We start from the raw sequence: 24,160 nt of genomic DNA on the forward strand, positions 1-24,160 counted from the left end.
AAGGGTGAGGAGCTTTCCCTGATGCCTGGGGCTTTCCAGGTTTTAAGCACTTTAAAATATTGTATCCCAAGAAACCCCTCAGTCCCTAACAAGCCAAGACAGTGGTAACTGTCCAGAGGTAGCTAAGCTACTCCAAGGTATTACTGCCTTAGCCTGCACTCTGTTTGGCAAGTGAAGGGCAAGGGCCTCAAACTGACACCAGAGCTCTCAGGCCAGAGAAAACCCTAGGTTACAGCTCTCAGAGGCACAAGCAAATGTAAGTTCCTGATATGACTCCCCAAGGACCCTTGTGAAAAACAGTCTCCCCTGCCTCTTAGGGCCTTCCATCTGTGCACACCTTAGGTAAGACACTCTGGAGCTTACCAAAACCCAGCACTTTCTGGTTTGAAATGGACGAATTCATCCTTAGCCTAGGAACCCCAAAGCACTCCATCCATGGGCCCTGAGTAAGGCATGCGCCCCAAGTGCTGCCTCTCCCTCTGCCTGCACCCTGCCTGGACCCCCCATGTAGGTCAGGTGTGTTGTGTACTTCCTCCAGGACCTGCGAGTAGCAAACTTCTCTCCGTTTCTCTTGTGGTCTTTTGCTGAACCACAGCTCAACACCCAGCACCCGGGTCGGGGTGGGGGCAGGGGGGACAGTGTTGTTCAAATCAACAAATGTTAATGTACCAAATCATAACAGTACCCCTAAGGAAGAGTCATTAAAGGAAATGAAGACAAGCCCCAACTGTTAACCAACATTTTTCACAAGTGTCAAGGACAAAGAATTCTCTGGACTGTTATTAGGTAAAAGACGGCAAATATCTTATTACATAAATGAACAGAAGCCTTGAATAGATATTTCCAGGAAGAAGAAATATAAAAGGTTAATACACATAAAAGAATGATCTGTTTAATCTTACTTTTAATCTGGGAAATGAACATTAAAGTGAAATGCCAGTAATAGATCATTAGAAACCAACAAGTTTGTCAAAAATTTTTAAAACCTGACAGCACCAAGTACAAACAAGAATTTGGAGATATGAAAACCCATATAAAACTCTGACCTAATACATAAGTTTATAATAATTTATTAGACAATTTTTGGCAAATAAAATTATGAAGGAGAAGTTGTGAATACCCTACCGCTTGGTAATCTCACTCCTGGGTATGAAACTGTATGGAAGTTTGGACATGTATACAGATAATATAAATTGATACTTGGAGGAATCTTTATGGCAGTCTTGATACTAACAGAAATAAGTAGAATGAAAAATAGGAACAGCCCAAGTGTCCATTGAAAGGAGAATGGATAAATTAAATATATTCACATAATAGAATACTATTCAGCTGTGGAAAAAAAGAATTGTACTCTATTTTTAACATAATGAATTTTAAAAACATTAAGTGGAATAAAAAAGCAAGCTGCTTTTAAATATATCATGATACAATTTTGTCTAGTTCAAAAACAGAGAAAACAAAGATACATTTTATAGATAAGTAAGTATGTGGCAATATTATTAAAGAAGATAAGGAAATATACCATTAAAGTAAAAATAATCATAGTATCAAGAATCTCTACATGAAGATGTAGAGAAATGGTTGTATTTCCTAGGTGGAAATGTTACTGCGACAGTATTGTTGAAAAGTAATACAGCAATATTTAGTTAAAAAATAAATATATACCCTTTGATTCAGGAATTTTACTTATTAGAATTGATCATGCACAAAAGCTGCCTCTAAATAAATAGATCTGTGCAAAGGTGATCATTGTGTTAGCAAAAAATGGAAGCAAGTATCTCTCGATAGGGAAATGTCTGAATAAACTATGGTATAATTTGTTCTTTGCAAAAATTACCCAGCTGTTCAAAAGGCTGAATTAGACTTTGAGAGACAGTTATATTTAGTTAGTTAAAAAATAAAAATGGAAGAATAATGTGTAAATATGATCTTGCTTTTGTAAATAACTGATTTATAAAATAATAGCATTAGCCCTAAGCATTTGTGCATATGAATGTATATACTTGTTTTGCAGGAAAAGCAATGGATTAAGGCACATCAATTTGCTAATATTTGTTACCTGGGGAGACAGAAATGAAAATGAGATGGGATGAGATTATTAATTTTTAAATACAAGTTTGCATTGTTCTATTGGTTCAAAAGAGGGTATGTTACTTTGTTAATATAAAAAAGAAAAATTAAAAGAAGAAAATGTGTAAATACTTCATGTCCACCAGGGACATTTTGGAACATTTAATTTCCAAAGTGTGTTCCAGGGAATTATATTTGACAGTAAGTTTAAAGAATTCTCCTTCCAAATAAGTTTGCAAATCTGGGGTAAAAATGTTAAAGGTATTTTTTAAACTAAATTATTTATCATATCACTTAGTAATTTTACTTGTGATGTGAATTTCCAAGATGAGGGTTTCACTTACAGAATTTCTTAAAAATTTTGACAAGCTGGAATATCTCAGGGAACTACTGCTTCATAAAACCAGTTTTCTGAAATAATGTGCTAATCCATTTCCCCAGACATCATCCTTCTCAATACAAGGTCCGATTCTATCTGATCTTTTTGCTAGCAATTTTATATAGTATAGGTCATATGGTACACATAATTTTTACTTCCTTTTCCTTTGTAATGCCACACTGTTTTAGTACTGGAAAGATTTTTATGGACATCAGTTATTTATAGTTTAGTTGGAATTCCAAGATAAGTGTTTGTGCAAAATGTAATCCTAAATATGATCAATCTATAAATAACACACTTGTGGGGTTCACACTAAAAGTTTTTAAGGGACTGACCAGAGACGATGGGTATCTGGAGACAGGAGGAAAGCCCTCATGCAGAAGAGGAATTTGAAGATAGAGGATCAAGGCAGCCCTGGCCAGGACTAAAGCATGTACATGTATCCTGATGAGAAATGAGCATGCTCAGGACAGGGACTCTACTTCTATAAAGAGAGTAATCAGACTGGTTAACATAGGCGATCACACAGACTTAAGGATGAGATGCAGTTCTATAGAATTCTGTAGGAAGGAAGCAGTATTTGTTATTATGTAGCCAGATCTGGATTGTGGTAACTGAGACCTTTAATAAAAAGATTTCTGTTTCCAAATACAGTGAGCTGTCTTCACTGTTCCACAGCAAACCCCTTATTCATGGAAATGGTTATCCCCTGAAAAGACACCTGAAAGCCAGTCGTAGTCCGTTCAGGCTGCAATAGCAGGACACCGTACACTGGGTGGCCTACACAACACACATGCTTCTCTCACAGTTCTGCAGGCCAGGAAGTCCAAGACCAAGAGGCCTGCAGATCTGGTGTCTGGGGAGAGCCTGCTTTGGAGTGCGGAGGGCGGTCATCTTGCTGTATCCTCACGTGGCAGAGACAGAGAGCAAGAGCAAGCACTCCTGTCTCTCCACAGCAGGACACTAACCCCACTGATGAGGGCTCCACCCTCACAAACAAAGTACCTCCCACAGGCTCTGCCTCCTGCTATGATCACAGGGAGGGTGGGATTTCAACATACGGATGTCGGGGGCACACAAACACTCCGTCACAAGCTACGCTAACTCAGCTGGAAGCTGCACACACCTGTGAGTAATAATAAGCACTAACATTTTCAGAGTTATTTATTAATCCCACTTACATGCATTATCTAATTTCATCTGCTTTCTCAACCTGGGAGAGTTAGGTATCATTATCTGAATATTATAAACAAAGAAATTAAGTCTCAAACAGCTTGAGTGATTTGCCCAGTCACAAAGTTAATTAGTGAATGAGCTGGGGTCTACACCCAGATGTTTTATCGTATGTTCTTTCTGCTGCACCATATATTCCTTCTCCAATAGTAGGCGCTCTGATGATAAAAACAAAAGATAGCAATATGTGTAATTTGTTGCTTATCTATTCTTGATTCTTTTAATGGATTTATTTTGGAGTCAGTTGGAGTATCTCTTCAGATAATTTTTTTTCAAGAAAAATACATCTTTGTGTTGTTGTGTATCTGAGAATATGTTTCCATTGTCACACACGTGAAAGGTAACTGGGATGGGTGTAAACATTTGGGGTCAAAACCTTCTGCCATTAAAATCCATCAGTTGTCACTCCTTCCATTCTGACTTCTGATGTAGTGGAGACTAATCCAGACTGATCTGTGTTTTACTGGTAACCTGTTTTTTGTTTTCTTTTTAAATTTTATCCTTACCTGAGTGCTTGTCAAAGTTTCCTTTATTCTGATGCATCATAAGTTTTGCCAGGATATGTTTTGTCAGTTCTTTTCCACTGATTCCATCAGAGAAGCAAGAACTCTTTTGTCTTTACTTTCTAAGTCAATTTCTTATCAGGATTTTTTTTTAAATATAGTATTCATGCCTACATTGCAGTCACTCTGATTTTTCCCTTGTGAATACTTGTTATTTGGGGGTAGAATTCCTTTCTCTGTCCTCCATATCTGTCATTTCTGTTGTTCTATTTCTTACTTTTTATTTTTTTCTTAGAATTCCAGAAGAACTCCTCGGTTTACTTCTTTAGTAGACAGACATTTATCAAGTGTTACTCTGTGCCACTCCTTCTCCTAAGTGTTCAGGATACAAGAGTGAACAAGAGAAACAAAAATGCCTGCCTTTGAGGAGACTTCAAAAGAAAACAGAGTATTTTAGATGGTGATAAATAACTCGGAGATAAATAAAGCAGGTAGGAGAATGTGAAAGGTGGGAAGTATTTCACTTTCAGATAGGATAGGAAAGCAAGATCTTACCAAGAAAGAGACATTTGAGTAAAAATCATTTGAATAGGTAAGAGAGTGAGCCAAAAGTGTATCTAAAAGAACATACCAGCCAGAACAAGAGCAAGTGCGATGACCCTGACTACTTGTCAGTTCAAGGAAAGGAGCAAAGACCAGTGGGCCTGGTCCAGAGTGAACAAGAGGAGGAGAAGGAGATGAGGCCAGTGACGTAATCCAAAGCCAGATCATGTGAGGCCATGTGGGTAATAGTAAGAACCTCAACATCTGCTCTAAGAAAGAAATCCAGTGAAGAGTTTGAGCAAAGGAGTAGCATGAGCTGACTTGTTTTTAACAGAATGATTCTGCCTGCTGAGAACAGAGCCTAGGGCAGAAGGAGAGACATCAGTGAGAAGGCTATTGCCATAGTCCTGATGAGAGATGATGGTGACTTGAACCAGAATATCAGGGAGGAAGTAGTGATATGGTTGGACACAATGTATCTCAAAGGTTAAACCAATAAGACTTTCTGACACATTGGATGTGAGAACATAGATTCTTGTACTGGGCAACTGGAAAGACACAGTTAACTTTTAATACAGAGAAAATTCTAGAAGTAGGGAAAGGAGATCAGAAACACAGTTTAAAGTATGTTATTTATGTAATTTTTTTGTTTGGATTCTTTTTGCTCAAGATTTTGTTTGTAATATTCACACATGTTAACAAATGCAGTTGTAGTTCATCTATGCTCACTGACTTAATAAAGCAGGGATTGGCAAACTTTTTCTGTAAAGGCAAAATATTTTAAAAATTTGGCTTTGCAGACCAGATGATCTTTACTGCAACAACTCAACTCTGTCATGGCATGAAAGAAACTGTTGCCAATATATAAAAGAAAGAGCTTGACTGTGGCTGCAATTTGCTGAGCCCCCTAATCTACAGTATCCTATTGAGTGACAGTATCACAATTCATTCATCCATTCTGGTTGTTGTGTATTTGAGTTGTTTCAGCTTAGGGTTTTTACAAATGATGCTCCTAAGAACCTTCCTGAGAATGTCTTTTGGTGACCACACACTCATATTTCTATTTGTTATAAATATAATGGAATTGCTGTGCCATAAGGCATATTAATCTTCAATTTTGATTAATGTTATACTTTTTTCCAAACAACTTAATGATTTAACTTCCAACAGCTGCATATGAGAGGTCCTGTTGTTTCATAATTTTACTACCAATTCGCTTGTTAGAGAATTGTCAGTCTTTTAATTTCAGTACTCTGGTGAGCGTTTAGTGGTACTTCGGTTTGATTTCAGTTTTCACCAGTAATTACTGATGAGGACGACCACTGTCACATGGTTTTTGGCCACAGAAGTCTTCTTTCATACGGGACTGGATAAAGGATTATGTACATATTTCTATTGGGTTGTCTTTTTTCTCACTGTTTTATAGAGTTTGCTACAAATCCTCAGTGTATGTTGCAATTACATTTACCCACGTTTACTCTTTTCTGATGCTCTTTATTCATTCTTACATTTCTCAGCTTCCGTGTGATAAATATTTCATCAGTATTGAATAATGTGTTTAGTTTCTACTAGAGCAGTTCTGCTGGCGATAAATTCCCCTACTTTTTCTTTGTTTGAAAATATCTTAAATTCACACTAATTCTTGAAGGGATTGTTTTCAAGTACAGTATTTTAAGCTGTCTATCATTTCCTTACAGCACTTTAAAGATATCATTCCTTTGTCTTCTGTTTTCTATGGTTTCTATTGATAAATCAGCTATTTATCTTATTGTTGCTCCTCAGAAGATAATATGCCTTCCCCACATCCCCTTTGTTCTTAAGATTTTTATCCACGATTTTGGTTTTATCAGCTTTTTAGTGATGTTCCTAGGTGTGGTTTTCTTTATACTCCTCTTGCATGGGGTTTTTAGGGCTTCTGGAATCAGTGGCTCAATTTCTTTTACTATTTGGGGGAAATTCGTATTGCTTTTTGCCCTTTCCCCCTTCTCTTTACTTTCTGGGTCTCCAATTGTATGAATGTAAGACTTTCTTATTGGATTTTCCATGTATGTTATACATTTTTCTGTATTTTTATTCTTTTGCCTTTATATGCTTTATTCCAAATATTTTCTTTCAGTTTATCTTCCACTTAACTAATTCTACTTTTGGCTCAGTCTAATCTGCTATTTAACAGAATATATTATTACCATTCTTAGTTATTACATATGTTTTTATTTCTACATTTTCAATTTGACTCCTTTTATAGTTTCCAAGGTTCTGTCAAATTTTCAATTCTTTTTTTATTGACTTGAACTAATTTAGCACAGTTGTTTGCTTGTTTTAATATGTGCTTTCTCTCTTTATTAAGTGGATTATCACTAGATTTTTTAATTTGTTGGTATTCTTGATTTTATATTATCTTATATGTGTAAAAATGTGTTTTTAAAATTTGTAAATATTTCGTCCATTTTTTCCTAGGTTCTCTCAGCAGGAAGTCAGTCTGAACTACACAGTTGTCATTCAGGAAGAAGAATTTCTGACTCTTCATTTTTTTCTTTTCTTTTTGGTGTTTCTAAACATTATTTTAATCGTGCTATTACAAGTTTTTTGTTTTGTTGTTGTTGTTAGTTTCCTTATCATCTTTTACAGCACTTATCTGTATTTTCAGCTTAAGCCACTATCTTTTATCTCAGCCTGCCTTCCCTTATTATAGTGGTCTGCTTATGCTTCAGAGTGTCAATGTTTCCTTACACTCTCATACCAAACTGGTTTCTAAAATTGTCATAAGTTTGTCATTCTTCTGAGTCTTCAGGACAAAGTTCCCTTTTCTTTATCCTACAATTTTTCCATAAAGTTATTAAAATTGGCCTTCCTGTTTATTATTTAAGGAGAAAGTCTTTCCAGACTTGTTGACAAAGTCAACAGTAAATCACTATTATTCTGCTTTCTGCTAGCTGAAGGTCTGGTCAAGTCTTAGACTGAGACCTCTAACGGATGGCAGCTTGATGTGCACAACTTTCAGTGAATTCTTTGTAGGCTTTCTTTAAGTAGATTTTATAGACTAAAAGGTAATTTCTTTGAACACATAAAAATGCAGAATAAGAAACATTATAAGTCCCAGTATATGTACTCTTTCATGTTCTTCCTGTTGTTACCTTTCCCTTCCTATTTGTTACAGCCCTTAGATAGATAATACCTCCAGTACGCAGCACCTAAAGCCTCTTTAAGAGTTTGTGTTTAAGATGGTCCAGCCTTGACTATTTTATCAACATTCCTAAATGTCATATTCCTTATTTGTAAAATTGGGATAAAAATAGAATTGTGTAAGACTGTTACTTGAAATGATGCATGTAAATTTAATAGCACAATTGCTGGCACTAAGAATTAAATAAAGGTTACCTATTGTTAGAAGTACATAGTAGTGTCAATATTATGGTTATTAATTTGCTGCCCCCTGCTTCCCTCTCTGACCTTAACCTGCTGCATTTAGATAGCAGTGACTTGATGAGATTGTTGGTGCCTGGGGAGTGGACAATTTATTCGCTCTTTGAAAAGCACTACCCATGCAATAAAGAGACTGATACCCAGTTTTCTGGTAGGTGTAGTTTCATATCTTTGTTAATGGACAATGGAGGAAGCAGAAAGCAGTCTTAAGTGATCGTACATGTCAAACATGTAGTAGAAATGAGTGCAGTTGGCCAAACGTAATTAAAAGGGATAGTAGGGACTGTGACAAATCAGAGAGTGTGTGCCTACTATTCTGTAGGCAGCCATACTTCCAGTTAATTGATACTACCTGGAAATGTGCGTTCAGTGATTTCCCCAGACAGCAGTCATTGGGATTTGTAAGTGAAACCATACTTAATACTTACGTGAATTTAATTTTAAAAAGACCCATGATATCAAACAATCTGTATGGGCTATATAGGGTGTATATGGCTCATGGTATGCTGTTTTGTGATTTCTAACTTGTAAGATAAAGCCCACCACCTTGTCAATAGCATCTCATAACCTGGCTCCAGGAATCCTCTTCAAAGTTATCTTCCACCTCTTCTTCATTTTAAATTTATACTCTGGTAATACCAAAATGCTTCCCCAAATCCTCTGACTGCCTTTTAAGCTCTATGCTTGCCTAAGTGGCCCTATTATAGTTTTAATACCATCTGGGCATATAGCCATCATAGGCCTTGTGGCACAATTTTAAAACATCTGTTTCCATCATTCCCAAATACCTAGAAGCTGAAGTCCATGCTGTTTCCACCCCCCCAACCGGCACCTAGCACAGTGCAGGAACACATAACAGGCCCTCAGATAACATTTGTTTAGCTGAACTGAATTTTCTGAAAGAAACATGGTTAGCACTATGATCAATCTTTGCAGAAGTTGAAATGAGGCATAGAGGGCATGAGTGCAGAACACTTAGGATTCACCATTTTCTTTACTCATCATTTTTTGGATCTGAAGGACCAAATACCTGTAAGATCTCTAAGGCAAAATATGCTTGAAGAACTTCTAATAGGCCAATTTCCCTATATTACAACATTCAAAGAGCAAAGGCAAAATTAGTATGAGTAATACTAACCATAGCTACTATTTATTTAAAAGGTTACGAAACCAAGTTCTTTGCTAAGTAGTTTACAGGAAATGTTTTTTCAATCTTCATGTCATCCATTAAAGGAAGATATTCTTATTGTTCCCATTTACCAGATGAAGACATTGAGGCTCAGGGAGAATGTCCTTGATAATACAGCTAAGAATTGGTAGATCAGGTATCCATATCCAGGCCTAATTCCACTTCACTTGTCAGTGCTGCCTCATCAGTGTCAAGTGACATCAGTGATCTGTGGATAATGTTTTGTCCCAACAAACCTGAAATTCAGAAAGAATCCACACTCCTTTGTGACTTTCTTGTGACAGGTTTGAAAAGGGAGAGAACCCAAACAGAGTCACAGGCACCCAGGACAAAAATGACTACATTTCATTGCTTTGATTGTGCCGGTGAGCATTTTTCTTTGGTAGACACATCCTTAAAAACAAACAAACAAACAAATAAATAAATGAGGTACTCTAACTGGTAGGGAGGTTTTTGAGAAATCACCTGTCCCTGCCTATTAGTAGAGGATAAAGCAAGGATCCTGGAGTCATGTGTTCTTGAGTTCAAATCTCCACTCTGTTCTTTTATGAACTGATTATATTCTTTCAGGCTTATTCTCCTTATATACCTTATATATAAAATAAAATTCATGAAGCCCTGCTGGACTCAGGTTTGTTATGAAAATCAAGTGACAAAATGCAAGAGAAAGAGTTTTTGAAACTGTAGAGCAACAGGCACCTAGGAAGGATGGTTACTATTTTGCTGAAATGATATCCTCCAAGCCATTTTACGTGAAATGTGGAAACTTGAGGCAGAGGATAGGTAGACACTGTGTCTAGTGGTCCTGCTTTGATAAGTGGTTTTAAGTAACCAGCAAACCAATGGAAATTAGGCTATTAACACTGAACACATGCAGTATATATTTGTATGGACCTTTACTTTGCCAGGGACCTATAACTATACCTTATAATAAGCAATACATATTCTGCAGCATTTTAATAAAATACACATCAATGAGCAATGAAAAGCAAAAAGGAAATAACAAAAAGAGATACTGGAGGGAAAAGCCTATGTTTATGGGGCTAGAGGGAAGAAATTCAGTGTGCTTTTTATTAATTCTTCCATAGCACTTACTCAAACTCATCTTTATAATGACCTCAAGCTAGGTAGACATGATTTCCATGATGTCCATAAAATAGAGAGGAAATTTCCACTCAACCAACAACTGATGCTAAGAAAATGAAGTAGGGAGTTCTCTTTCCATCTGTAGGCACTATGTGTACCAAACCCAGACCTTCTGATTTAAAGCTATCCTTTGTATGAAAATCTGTACTACAAAACAAAACCAACCCCTCTCATTACCCCTCAACTATCTTTTACCAGGAAATAAACAACTCATTTGTTATCAGTTTATCATAAATTCACACTGACAGAGTGCCCTGGGACTGCGGGACTCTGTGCTACAGAATTAGCAGATGTGATTTCGATAGCATTTAATAGTGCAAAAGAGCCTGTCTCGCCAAGAGTCCCCTCATTGACTATTAGTTAATCACTAGTAGGGGCTTCTGTGCCATAAAGAAGCCAGTAGGTGAGAGAGACACACCAGCAGATGAAAGCATATGCTCATTAAGGAGAAAGACAATTTGAAACATTTAAAATGAGAATAATAATGCTAATAACAATCATATTTATTGAGCAGTTACTCTATATCAGGCACCATACTAAGCACTTACATAGATCATTTAACTCTCACGATAACCTGTAAGGTTAGCAGTATAATTATCTCCATTTTATAGATGAGGAAGCTGAGGCAGAGAGAAGTTACGTAAAAGCTTCACAGCTGCAGAGGCAAAAAAACCTACGAAGTCTAATTTGAAGGGAATCAGTCATTCTTCAAATAGTCCCTTGGTGCTGCTGGCCTTTGCTTGGCATGAAGACAGAAAAATAAAGAAAACAACATCCTTGGCTCCCGAGAGCTACTTTCTACCTAATTCACTTCTCCTTTACTTGCCTGCCTTATTCTACTCCCTGGGTCACAAGCTAACCTTTCCACTCACTGGTCACCTTCTCCTCTCTGGGCTGTGAGTTCACCTTTGTTTTATCGACCTAGTTCTATTTCCTGCATCAAAAGCTCACCCTTTCACCCACTGACCTCGTCTGACTTCCTGGGTCATTAGTTCCCGTCTCTTAACTGACCTTGATTTGCTTTTTGGTTCTCCTTACCAGAAGGTAGATATGTTTGGACCTGGGAAACAAAGAAGCAAAAACACGAACTATTACCTTCATAGTCCTTGATTTATAAGCAGTATCAAGAGTGAAAGAGACCTCTATCTGTTTGAAATCTCTTTATGCTAAAAGTGGCACACACGAGAGAACTCAGCATTTAGGCTGAGGCTACAGAGGGTCTGTAGAGACTCATTCTCTGAAGATAAGAAAGAGGTGTTTCTGATATGAATTCAGACCCTGCGGCTGTCACAGTGCAGGTAATTCAGCCTAGAAACAGTGAATCCAGAACACCACTCTGGACTGCTGAAACATGGAGGCTTCTATGCATGAGTCCTCTTTCTTTATAAATAAGTAAATAAGTTAATTAATTAATTAATCATGGGAATCAGGTCAGCATAAAAAAAAAAAAGAAAAAAGCTGATAAAGAACACTCTCAACCACCCACTACTGGGTAGGTGACTGAGGCTTGAGATCAGAAAACCCTAGGTCAGGCTCCGTTACATCTAGCTCAGATCTTGGAGTCTTAGATTCCCCATTCGTAAATAAGAAAAAAAGTGCAAATCTCTCAGCATCTCTCCAGGTAAAACAAATAAGAATAGCTGACCTTTACTGAGGGCTTGCTAGGTGCTGGGCACTGTGCCATGCTTTTAACATACGTCATCTGAGGCCTCACTTCAGCAGTCCATGATATTTTGTGTGTGTATTTGCATGTTGTTTACTTACAGATGTTTTAATGTTTTTAAATAAGGTGTCTTTATTTAAAACTGAGGAAATTTCACCATTTTCCCCATGTCTGATTTTTCTTTTAAAAAATGGCAGAGTTGAACAGCAGATGCCAAATTTAGGTTATACTTTCACTTTGCGGTTGGCTTCAGGCCCCACCCTGCCCTGCTGCCTGGCACTCAGCCGTGTGTGCGGGTACGGGGTGTCCTGGGCCTTCTGCGGACTTTGGAATCTACCACACCTGCACTGCATCTTAATCCTTGAAGAAGCTCTGCAAAGTAAGTATTACTTTTTCATGATAACAATTCTACTTGTGTAAAATTGATTTTAAAAAATAGGTTGTTCAATACATACTAGTTAACTTTCTTCTTCACTTTTTATCCGCAAAACTTGGTTGAGTTCCAACGTAGAGGGGAAGGCCTATTCTTAAAATTTTAATTAAATACAGCTAAAAATAGAGGTTCTTTGGTGAAGCTTTTATTCAAAGAACCACAAAGTGCTATTCAAAGGGAATTCAGATACAAAAATAAATCCACCAGTGTCCACTCCTGTTATTGAAGGGAGAGGAGCCGTATCATCACCTCATTCCTACCAAAGACCCTATTAAGGTGAAAATGTTTTTTAGAATCAGATTATATATTTGAACTCGAACTTGAATATGGCCTAAACTGTTGAATGTTTGAAGCGAGAAAGGTTGAGGGAACAAATTCAGGAGGTGGGTTGTAAATTACGGGCCTTTTGAAAAAGGTCAGCATTTTTCATTAAATTCCCATGGCTTTCTGAGGAATGCAATACTGCTACCCTAAATGCTTCTTCCTTAAGATGCCTGTTCTTTATGGACATCCCCGTCTCCATGGTAATAGGTTAGTGCTCATCTCCCACCCCCACCCTGACCTCCACCACCCACAGCAAACCTTAGCAGGAGGAAGAGCCCTCTGGGGGGCCATGCACTGCAGTTCCAGGACATAAACAACTCCATGGGTGGTTGCCATGGCAGTTCTTCATCCGCAATATAATTACCCCAAGGGGCACTGGCGATGCACTTAATGTGCATTGAAACAGGAACAGCTACATTTCAATAAATCACTCTAGCCAGGTGGTCGCCAAGCTAGTATTCTGGGAAGCTCCGGTTACAAGGCAACCACGGCCATAATTCATCATTAGAAACAATGGCAGGCTTGGAGTCCATCTCGGGCATGGAGTCCTCTCCAGTTTTATACAAGAAAGCACATGTTTCCATAAAAAGAATACCAGGCAACTTCAGATTTTCATCCAGGCGAACCTGGGGATGCCTGCTTCCTTTACTTAGTTGTGAGGACTTGTTCATATCACTTTGCCTATTTGTAAAATGCAAGTAATAATATATACCTCATGAAACTGTTGTGAATTTATATGTGAATAATGAACACCATACAATGGCAATCATTAATATTATTTTTATAATGGGAGGGAGTCTGGTAAGTTTTGGAATAGAAGATAATCATCAAATAATTAAAAGATAAGATCTTCCAAATTAAAAGGCCCATTCATCTCTCTTCTCCACACAAACAAGTGCACATACGGATGTGGCTAGTAGCCACTTACACTCAAAGATGTGAGGATAAGCAATACTGCAGATGGAGAGTTTAGGCACACACTACATGTGTTGTTCATTGTTTAATTCCTCCACCAGATGCTCCACTGAGGTCTAGTATGTATTTCTTCCTAGCGAATGTCTCACCACCACCGCCCCATACATGGTTCATAGTAAGAGCAGTGTATCTAATCAAGTTTCAAAATTGTGTTTCATAAGGAAATGAAACTCAGCTTGGATTAATCCTCCTACTAACCAAACACATGTCACCTCCAGCATTGAGCTTGTCTTTGTCTCCCTGTCAATCCCTCACCACCAACTGTTCTCCATTTTCCTGTCCCTAGGATTTAAGCAAGCATTCTCTCAGTCAACAAAATTCAGAAGTGAGTGAGCATTCTCAATTCCATTTTGAAATGTGAAAACTGATGATCATAGAAGTTATGTGACAGGTCCAAGGCCACAGAGTCAGTTAATGGCAGGGCTGGATAAAACACCAATTGTCTGACCTCTGTCCAGTACTCATTACATGGCACAAGGATGCCTTTCCCAATATCTGTTTTAAAAAGAATTATTATGATGTTGAAAACATGTTATTGATATCATCAAAATTAGTCTCATTCTCAAAAGTCTCAGATATTTCAGGCAAAATTACTAAGAAATTGCACTTGTAATGGAAGTGGTTGAATTCTCTGAACAGTAAGTCATCAGTCATCAAGCCTGACATATATGTTGTTATTTCTCAATTTCAGTCTTTAATTCCTGACACAGAAATGACCTATTTAGGCATTGAGATATCTGCTTCATTTTTTAGTTAGCTTCTCTGGTAATATTCATGCATGTGTTTAATTCCATTTTTTATCCAAACTGCCCCAATTATACTTTTTGTAGCAGATTCTCTTAGGGGGATACAGTATCTTTTTACAGGTTTATCTGGCTTGCCTGAAAGTTTCAACATTTTTCATTTCATCAACTTTTTCCTGGTTTTGAGGGATTCAGAATTGGAGGAACTCATAGCTATATTTCAGTATTTTACAAGATGTTTCTTTTATAAGCAGTCATCTCATCTTTGTCAGAAGTTTCACAACTTTCTCTATCCTTCAGGATGGAAATTTTTAGAAAGTGATTTCCTTCATATTTTAAGGGATGATGTGGTTAAAGAGAAAACTAAGGGCTGAATGTACAAGTGTTTCTATATCTGGTTTCTAACTTAGACTTTCCAGATTCCCTTCGGAAATGGAATGTCTTTGTGTAAATAACCTGGGAAATACATGCTTTTCTTTAACATGAAAACTATCTTCCTGGTAGTGAGTAACTTTATAAGCCTTCGTTTATTTTGATTTTTATTTTAAAAAATTAGATAATTGTTTTAGGGCAGTGTAACTACCCAGGATGATACTATAATGGTGGATACATCTCATTATACATTTTTTAAAACCCAAAGAATATACAACACAGTGAACCCTAAAGTAAACGATGGACTTTGGATGGTGATGACGTAGGATTGTAAACTCATCAGTTGTAACAAACGTATCTCTCTCGTGGTGAATGTTGGTGATGGGGAGGCTATATGTGTGTGGAGGTGGGAGATACATGGGACATCTCTATACTTTCTGCTCATTAGCTGTGAACCTAAAACTGCTCTAAAAAATAAAGTCTATTTAAAAATAAATTAGGATAATTTATATAAAAATTCTTTCCTTGCCAGTAAATAATTTATACCTCAAATAAAATATCTGCTTTTGAAGCCTGTGCTATCTTACAGCCTTTTTTTTCTTTACTTATAACCCTGTTCCTAGCTTCTGCACAAAGATCTGGCTGTTGTGTGTGTGTGTGTGTGTGTGTGTGTGTTTTAAATGTATTTCAGTATAAGAATTATGTGAGTATGATACTGTTATCAAATAATTTGTTAATTTGGATGTTTCCAACTGGAATTTGTACTATTTGATGCACAGGTTACAATTCTTAGTTGAGATTATAAAGGTGTGAGAAGGGAGTCTTAAGGTTATTATAAATAACTTTTTAAATATCTTTTATTCATCACTCCTCATTTCATTCATCATTCCTTTTAACATAAACACGTATCAATTACAAATGATTCATATCAATTCACAAAAGCCATTTAAGAATCTCTTTACGAGCATCACTCTGTTAGTTGCCACATTTAATTATTATATGTTATGTCAAATAATAAACTTGGCTGCTCTTATATAAATCACATGGTAAGGAATGGCTTTCCTTCAAGTTCTTCTGATATAGTGAAGTTCAAACCAGTATGAGTTTGATACATGATACAAGATACAAACCAGTATACATGATTTTTCCTAGTATCTTTGAAATTTTGATTCAAAAAGAATTTAACAATAGAGATTTTGTCCTCTTTTTCATGTGTTTATACAAAATCCAAAAATCACATGCAACACAGATGCATAGCACATACTTATAAACTGTTTGATAAATTATATGTAAATTTTATAATCTCTTTTGATAGCCTTATCTAAAGCAGGGTTTCTCATTCTCGGTACTGCTGACATTTAAGGTCAGATGATTCTTTGTTGTGGGAGCTGTTCTGTGCATTGCAGAGTATTTAGCAGCAACCCTGACCTACCTCTACACACTAGATGCCAGTTGCACCCCCCCAACTGTGACAACCAAAAATGTCTCCAGCCATAAACAATGTCCCCACGGGGAAATCTCCCCCAGTTAAGAACCACCGGGCTAACCAATAACTGAAATCACAAAGCTTTCTTTAAAAATATAATTTTTAATTGTGCTTGGTCTAACTTGAGTTAGCTCAGCTCTTTAGAACATCATACTGAGTTCAAGGTCAGAAGATTGATCATGAGGTTTAATGCATTCACTCAACAAGCATCTAATGATCAGCCCACAATTACACTGCACTGTACAATGTGCCAAGAGGGACATCACAAAAACACAAAAAGCAACCAGTGCCCTCCAGGAGTTTATGATCCCGCACCGTGAGCAAGAAAAAGCCAAAATGGGTGGTGGATACAGTAAGATGATGATTCAGGGTAACACTGGGGGTAAGAAAAGCTATGCCTGAACCTAGTACTAAAGAACGTTAAAGAATGAGGTTAGACAGAGAGGAAAAGGGTTGTTTCCTCCTATAAAAGGGGAAGAGCAGAGACAGTTACTTATCATAAAAAGCTACCATGTACTAGGCACCATGCTAAGTACTGATTACATCATATCTTCTGTATGTGATATACAAGTATATGACAGATGTTAAGCTCTGGCTCTAAAATCACCAGACTTTCCTTTAAATCCCTACTTCTCCTAGTTCACTGGATAACTTAGGGTAATACTTATCATATTTACATGCAAATTTTTAACATATAAATTGGGAATAATTAGATGGTACGGTTGTTTTGAAGCCTGAAAGAAGTGATACCCAAAAACTATTTAATATAGTACCCACACTAATAATAAGTGAATATTTTCATTCTCCTTATTTTTATTATTAAGGTATTTAAATCCAGGCCTATCTGCGTTCAGTGCTGTGCACTCTACAACTCACCATGTTCTCAGAACACAGGACTTGTGCAGAGAGCAACAAAAGCTCCCTGCCTTGCCTGGTGGAAGACAGTGTATTACATAACAAAGGGTTTGGTCTATTCACAAACAACTGGAGATAATAATGACTGTGAGTCCTGCTCATACGAAACCCCAAGAAAAAGCCAGTGTAGCTGCAGTAATAAATAGATAGATAGATAGATAGATAGATAGATAGATAGATAGATAGATAGATAGATAGATAGATAGGAGCAGGGGGAAATGTGGGATTAGATGGAAGAGAAATGGTGGGAAAAGTGTGAGCAGAGGCCAAATCATGTGAACCCTTCTAGACGATGATAAAGAGTTTGAATTATATCCTGAAACCAACAGAAAGTCACTGAAGGGTTTTAAGCAGAGTGGTATCAGGAACAAATGTGTCCTCTGAAAAGATCACCCTGGCTATTTGGAGGATGGAGAATGGATTGGGGTAGGACAAAACTGGGAAGGAGCCCAATAAGGACACTAAGTGATAAATAATGGGATCCTGGGCTTGCCTAGTGACAGAAAGACGAGAGAAGCAGAAGGATTTAAAGATGTTTTTGGTGATAGAATTGATAGGATATCCTTCAGCTAGTAAGTGGCAAAGCCCAGACATTTGGTTCCAAATATAATACCTTCTATCATACATTACAGCTACATTCTCCTCTAACATAGACACCTATAAGCCACTAGACACTGAGAGAGCAAGAGTAAATCTATGCATAAATCTGCATTATCTTCCAAAAAATGGAAAAAGAAACCTTCAAATTTTATAGTCTTTACATATTTTTGCTGAAAATAGTAAATGTCTGTGGAAAGAATAAAATGAGTGATACTGGGTCAGATGTCATCTCTGTACATGACAGAAGACATGACTTGACGGGAGTGGGGTATTTACTTCAATGCAGCCCATTAGCATCTAGCATTTGCCAGATTATCCGTCTCTTCCAGGACAAATTTGAATAGGTGCATATTTTTAAACTACAATGAGATGCTATTGGTTTGACATCTAGTACTCCATCATCCTAGATAAAATGGCATCTATGAATGCTTTTCTGTAAGCACATCTTTGGTTAACTTTCATGGATTTCCTGATTGATTCAACAAATGTGTGTTGAGCTAGTACTTGGCCATGTGCTGTGCTTGATGCTAGTAATAAAATGAAGATAAGATAGATGATCTCCACTCTTAACCAGTTTATAGTTGAGAGAAAGATAAGACATGTAAGCAAGCAATCTCAACAAAGTCAACAACTGGCTGGATGGAGTAAGTATCGGAGTAACCTAGACCTTTCCTGGAGGAACTGATACTGACATGGAAACCTGTGGGTAACTAGGACTAGCCTGGAAAAGGTGAAATCAGAGGGAGAGTGTTTTGGGGCGAGGTCAGAGTATATGCAAAGGCCTAGAAATGAAAATGAAAATGACATGTTCGTGGAAAACAAATATTTTACAATGGCAGGAGAGAAGTCTATGAGTGGTGAACCGCTGGGGACAAAATCATGAAAGAACTAATAGTGCATGTTAAATAGCCTGAATTCTTCCAAATGGCAAGATAGAACTATGAGAGGATTTTCAGCAGGGAAGTGACATGATCAGAAAGACCTTCTAATTACAGGATGGAGAATGCATGAGTGTGGGTGAAGAGAAAGAGATCAAGCTAAAATACAGGCAAGTCAATTGGAAGTCTCATGTATTATTATGGACTAGAAATTATGCATTCTAAGAAAACTGAGTGGATAGGGAGAGAAGTAGGTAAATTTTAAAGAGGCTATTTAGTTGATAGGATGGGCAGGTCTTGGTGATTGACTGGATGTGTTAGGTGAGTGTTGGGAGGTATCAGAGACGATATCCAGGTTTCTGACAAAAGTTAGGAAATACGGGATAAATGGTTAGGACATGATAGTAAGTTGGACGTTAGACATGTTAAGTTTCATCTGTCTGTAGGTCATTTAAATGGAGATGGCCACCAGGTAGTTGAATACTCTATATTCACAGAACTCTGTGTTAGACTCAGAGATCTTGTTGGCATCAGTGTGTACTACAGGAAGAATTTTGATTGAATATGGTCCATGAACAGAAGAGTCAGAGAAATGTGACAGCACTGTGTGAATTAGCCCTTCACATCTATCCTGGGGCTGTTATAATCCCTCTCTGTAATCAATAATACACAAAGCAAACAGTTTCCTAAGGGTCACTCCAATGACCTTATTACATTAATCTATTACTAGGCTTCCACTGATTCCTGTTTACCATGATACCAATCTGAAGCCAATATGCCAATCAATATCTATATATTGAGTGCCCCATATATGTTCAGCACAATGACTATCTGAATTCTCTTTATAGAGTTTTAGATATGGTGGGCCAGAATTAAGGTGCAGGACCCTAGACAAGGTGAAGAGGCGTAGGAGGAACTTGCAGAGAAAACTGTAGTTTTAGGCATAGAAAACAGCAAGTATCAATCTGTAAAAATAAAGATTGGTTTGCAAATGCAAAAAGCAAGAGTGTTGCAGAAACCAGGAGGCAATGTCAAGGGTCAAGAGACAGAACAGGTGCAAAGCCAGGAAGAGAGCATGGAAGACCCAAGGGAACTAAGGTGCTTAAGCATCCATATATTGTTTATCAAGAACATGGTTCGTGGGTGGGTCACATCTGCTTACAAGTACTGGGTTGTGATAGACAGCAAATAACTCATACTGGTTTGATTCCTCCATGATTCTAGAATTTTATTCTAAACATTTTTTATTAAGTCAGTATTTTTACTTATAATAATCCACCACTGTCTAAACCCTTTAGACAGGGATTTCTGAAATAATTATAAGAGATACCACTTAATAAACACTTACTGTGTGTCCCTGAATGGGCATTTTGCATGCTCTGTCCCATTTAATCTTCATAACAGTTAAGTGAGGAAATTCAAGTTCCTGTTGTCACTGGGAAGCAAACCAAAATTCTGAAGATCTGCTGCAGGGTGTTTATTCAGGCTTTGCCTTCCTCTCCTTTTTCCTCTGGAAACTTGCTCCAACTCACACCCTTGTTCCAGCCACTCTGGCCTTCTTCCAGTTTACCAAAGCCACAATTCTGGAGACCCCAGGATATTTGCACATGCTGTTTCCTCAGTCCAGACTTCTAGTCTCTCTTTCCTTTTGTTATCTCTTTTAGATCTCAGCTCAAGGATCATATTTTAGGCAAGCTTTTCCTGCCTTCCCAGTACCAGTCAGTACCCTTGGTCATGCTTTAAGAACCATATCCTTTTCCTGCTGAGCCCTGAACTCAGAATGTAGTCACACTTTTACTAGCAGGATTAGTTGTTTAAGGTCTTTCACCCTAAGCTTATTATGTCTTTTTTCATTACTGTATTCCTGATGCCAAGCAAAGTCCTGGCACATGGTAAGGATTCAATTTAAAAATTGTCAAAAAATTTAAAAAATGAAAAATGTAATTTCTTCAAGGTTACATGACTGGTAAGTCTATATAAATTATTTTATCAAACCCTACAATAACAGAGTTTTATTTTGAAATTAAGGGCTAGAAAATTGGTCACTTATCTAAGATCAAACAATTCATTAATTAGGATCAAAATTACAGCTCAGAGCTCCTATCCCCTCTCCATTTTCTTTTAAAAATATTAACTATACTTTGCTCACTTTTGGCCTGCCCTTCACCATCTCCATTTTGATCGTTTGTATAGATGCCCAAAGGAAATACAGACAATAAGTCTATGTCCTAACAATACAAGCTTAATGAACTAACCCAGAAAAGTAACCCACCACAAAAAATTCAAATGAACACACTAAAACCGTAACTAAAAACATTGCTTCGATCTGGGACCTGCACTTCTCATTTCTATAGAGAGAAGGATTTCTGCATACCGCATATTTCCCTTCAAAAAAAAATTGAGAATTGCTACTGAGTTGTGCCAGAAAGAGTCGTACCTGTGTTAAACATTCTACAAATATTCATGTATCATCTTAGCATTTCTTTTAGATATATCCTTTAAAGAAGCAATTGCCTCTATGCTGTAAGCTCATGGAAAGCAACTGCAGTTTCTCTTTAAAGCCATTTGGGCCTCCAGAGCAGAACAACAATTCAAATCATGGCTGTACACAACCACTTACGTGTATGGCTTCCCTGTGGCAAAGTTCTTAGTTAAGCCCATGGATCATATTATTCCAAGTCAGTTGATACCTCTTTGAATGCTATTGCCTGTGCTTCTACAACTAAATTTAAAGAGCAGGCTTTGCAATAGTACTATACCGACTCTTTCATACCTTCTTGATTATTTCTGTTCTCTATTTTTGCCTACACTGTCAGGTACAGACTATGAGGAGAAAGCCTCAAAGCTAATAAATGAGAAATCCATTCCACTGACTCAAAGTGTGATAACGTGCCAGTGTTTTCTAAAAGGTTCTTCCCTCATTAAGCCAGCTTGATCTGTCACTAATAACCCACTGAAGAGGGGAGCTGAATATGGGACACACCGAATTTTCTTTCAAATGGTCACTTCTAAAATCAGAATACCAGCCACCCAGGACTCTGAGCGAAAGGCAATATCTTTATTAGCACTTAACCAAATGACCTCAGAAGCACCTGCCCTTTGGCAAATAAATAAATAAATAAAAAGGAAGATAAGAGGAGGATTTGAAATAATAATAATGAAGACACTTCAGGTTTGGACTCAGAAGAAAACTGATGAACAAGGACACAAAACATAAGGAGAAACAGTCAAGGACGTTCTGGTGAACATCAGGGAACAGGGACAGCAGTATAATAAGAGGTGAGAAATACAGCCTTGAGTCAGACACACCTCCGTTCACTAGTGCATTCATTTATTAATTCATCCATTTGGTAATGGTAGCATGGCATAGTGGTCAAAAGCACAGATGCTGCAGCCAGAGTAACTAGGACCAAAATGAGTTCCATCATGGACAAGCTGTGAGGCCTTTGGAAAATTACTTAAGCTCCTGCGCTTCAGTTTACTTCCCTGTAAAATGGGTATGATAATGTGTTTATTTCATAAAGTTGCTACGAGGACTTAATCAGTTAACACAGGTAAGATGTTTAAAACTGTGTTTGGCACATTGTGAAAACTATATAAGTTTTGCTTTTACTGTTATTTTTCCCCGTGCACCTGCTATATTCCAACTCCCACAGAAGGTGCTGAGTATGAGAAGGGGAATTAAATAGGCCCTGCTCCTCAGTTTTGTAGATCACGATAAACATCATGATGGAATGGGGTAGAGAGCTGCGAGAGAAAATAATGAGGCTGCGAGGTGGCTTGGTTTACTGAAAGATGAGGAAACATTTCTCTGGAACAGGTATCATTGGCTACTTAGGAGGAACGGATGTCAGAGACACAGTGAGGGTGGTGAGGCGGTGGGAAATGAGCCTGGAGCCATGGAGGGGTGGGGGGTGACCACCAGGGCCTCTCCCACACCATGTTTTATTCTCAGAACTGTGGGAGACTATTAAAGGATGTTATGCAGAGAAGTAATATAATCAGGCTTTTTAAGTGAATAGACTAGTTCTTAGTGCAGTTTTAGGTTTACAGAAAAACTGCACAGAAGGTAAACACATTCCCATATATCCCTTGTTCCTCCTGCCCCAAAGTTTCCCCTCCTTCTAACATCCTGCACTCGTGCAATAAATTGTTTACTATCTATAAACTACTATTGATATATTGTTATCACGAAGGTCCAGAGTTTACCTTTGGATCCACTCTTTGTGTTATACAGTTTTATGGGTCTTAAGAAGTGCCCAACCTCGTATTTCATACATGATAATATCACACAGAATCATACAGAATAACTTCACCACTCCATAATATTTTTATTTTAAAAATGGACTAACTTGAAAGAATGAGGAAACTGTGGTTGGAGCGGTGATGATAAACTACTTAAGTGGCTCCTAGACAAGAAATGATGGTGACTTGGACTAGGATGGAGGAAAGGAATTCAAGAGAATGAATACGTTTAAGATATATGGGAATGGGTTTGATGGGGGGTATATTAATCATGGTAGGATAACTGCTCTCCATATGAACCTCAAAATCTCCACAGCTTCTCATAACAATAGAATCGTTATTTCTTACACCTTGGCAAAGTGGCTTTTCCTCAAGCTGTCATCCAGGAAACCATGTCATCTTGCAGCAAGGTCCCGCCCCCACCCCCTTCTGCCTCCTCAGAGCCCTCTCCACTCAGATGGGGATGGAGCAGGAGTGGGAGGACCACAGGGGAAGTGCACAGCATATTCTCTTGGCCAGCATTCAGTTGCATAGTCCTTAACTGCTATCGGTTTAGGGAAAGGTAGTCCAGTTGTAGGCCCAGAAGGAAGAGTAAGCGGGGTTTGGTGAAGACAGAGTAATCCTTACACAGGATAAAGGAGAAGGTTCATTCAAGCAACTGATTGTTTTCTGAGAACTTGGGCCTGACTGTAGGTTAGTCACTGAATTATGTCATTGGGAAAGAACAGCTAATGATGGGAAATGGATGTTTTGACAGACAACTACTGTCCTCCTTAAACACAGTGAACTTGAAATCAAAATGGAGTTTTCCCCTTTTACCATAGACACTTCCTAGATGTTTTTGTCTTCTTACAACTTCTGTGCAAGATGCCACTTCTCTTTTAAATCATTTCAAACTCCACACTGCTTTGTTAACAGAAATGAGATCTGCCTTCGAATTTCGGGGGACTCTGAGTATCAACTAAGCTGCTAGAGTAAGATGAGAAAGGAAAAGGAAGAAAAGAAGAAATTTGGGAGAGAGAATGAGAATTATACACCAG

General features: G+C 37.7%; 1 long non-coding RNA gene across 1 annotated transcript in view; it reads right to left on the bottom strand.

Annotated features, from left to right (window-relative positions):
* The window catches only part of LOC135318683 (uncharacterized), a 99,042-nt gene that overhangs the window by 51,905 nt on the left and 22,977 nt on the right, over positions 1 to 24,160 (bottom strand). The window lies entirely within an intron of this gene.

This window comes from Camelus dromedarius, chromosome 20 (assembly GCF_036321535.1).
Source record: "Camelus dromedarius isolate mCamDro1 chromosome 20, mCamDro1.pat, whole genome shotgun sequence".
In the NCBI taxonomy this organism is placed as follows: domain Eukaryota; kingdom Metazoa; phylum Chordata; class Mammalia; order Artiodactyla; family Camelidae; genus Camelus; species Camelus dromedarius.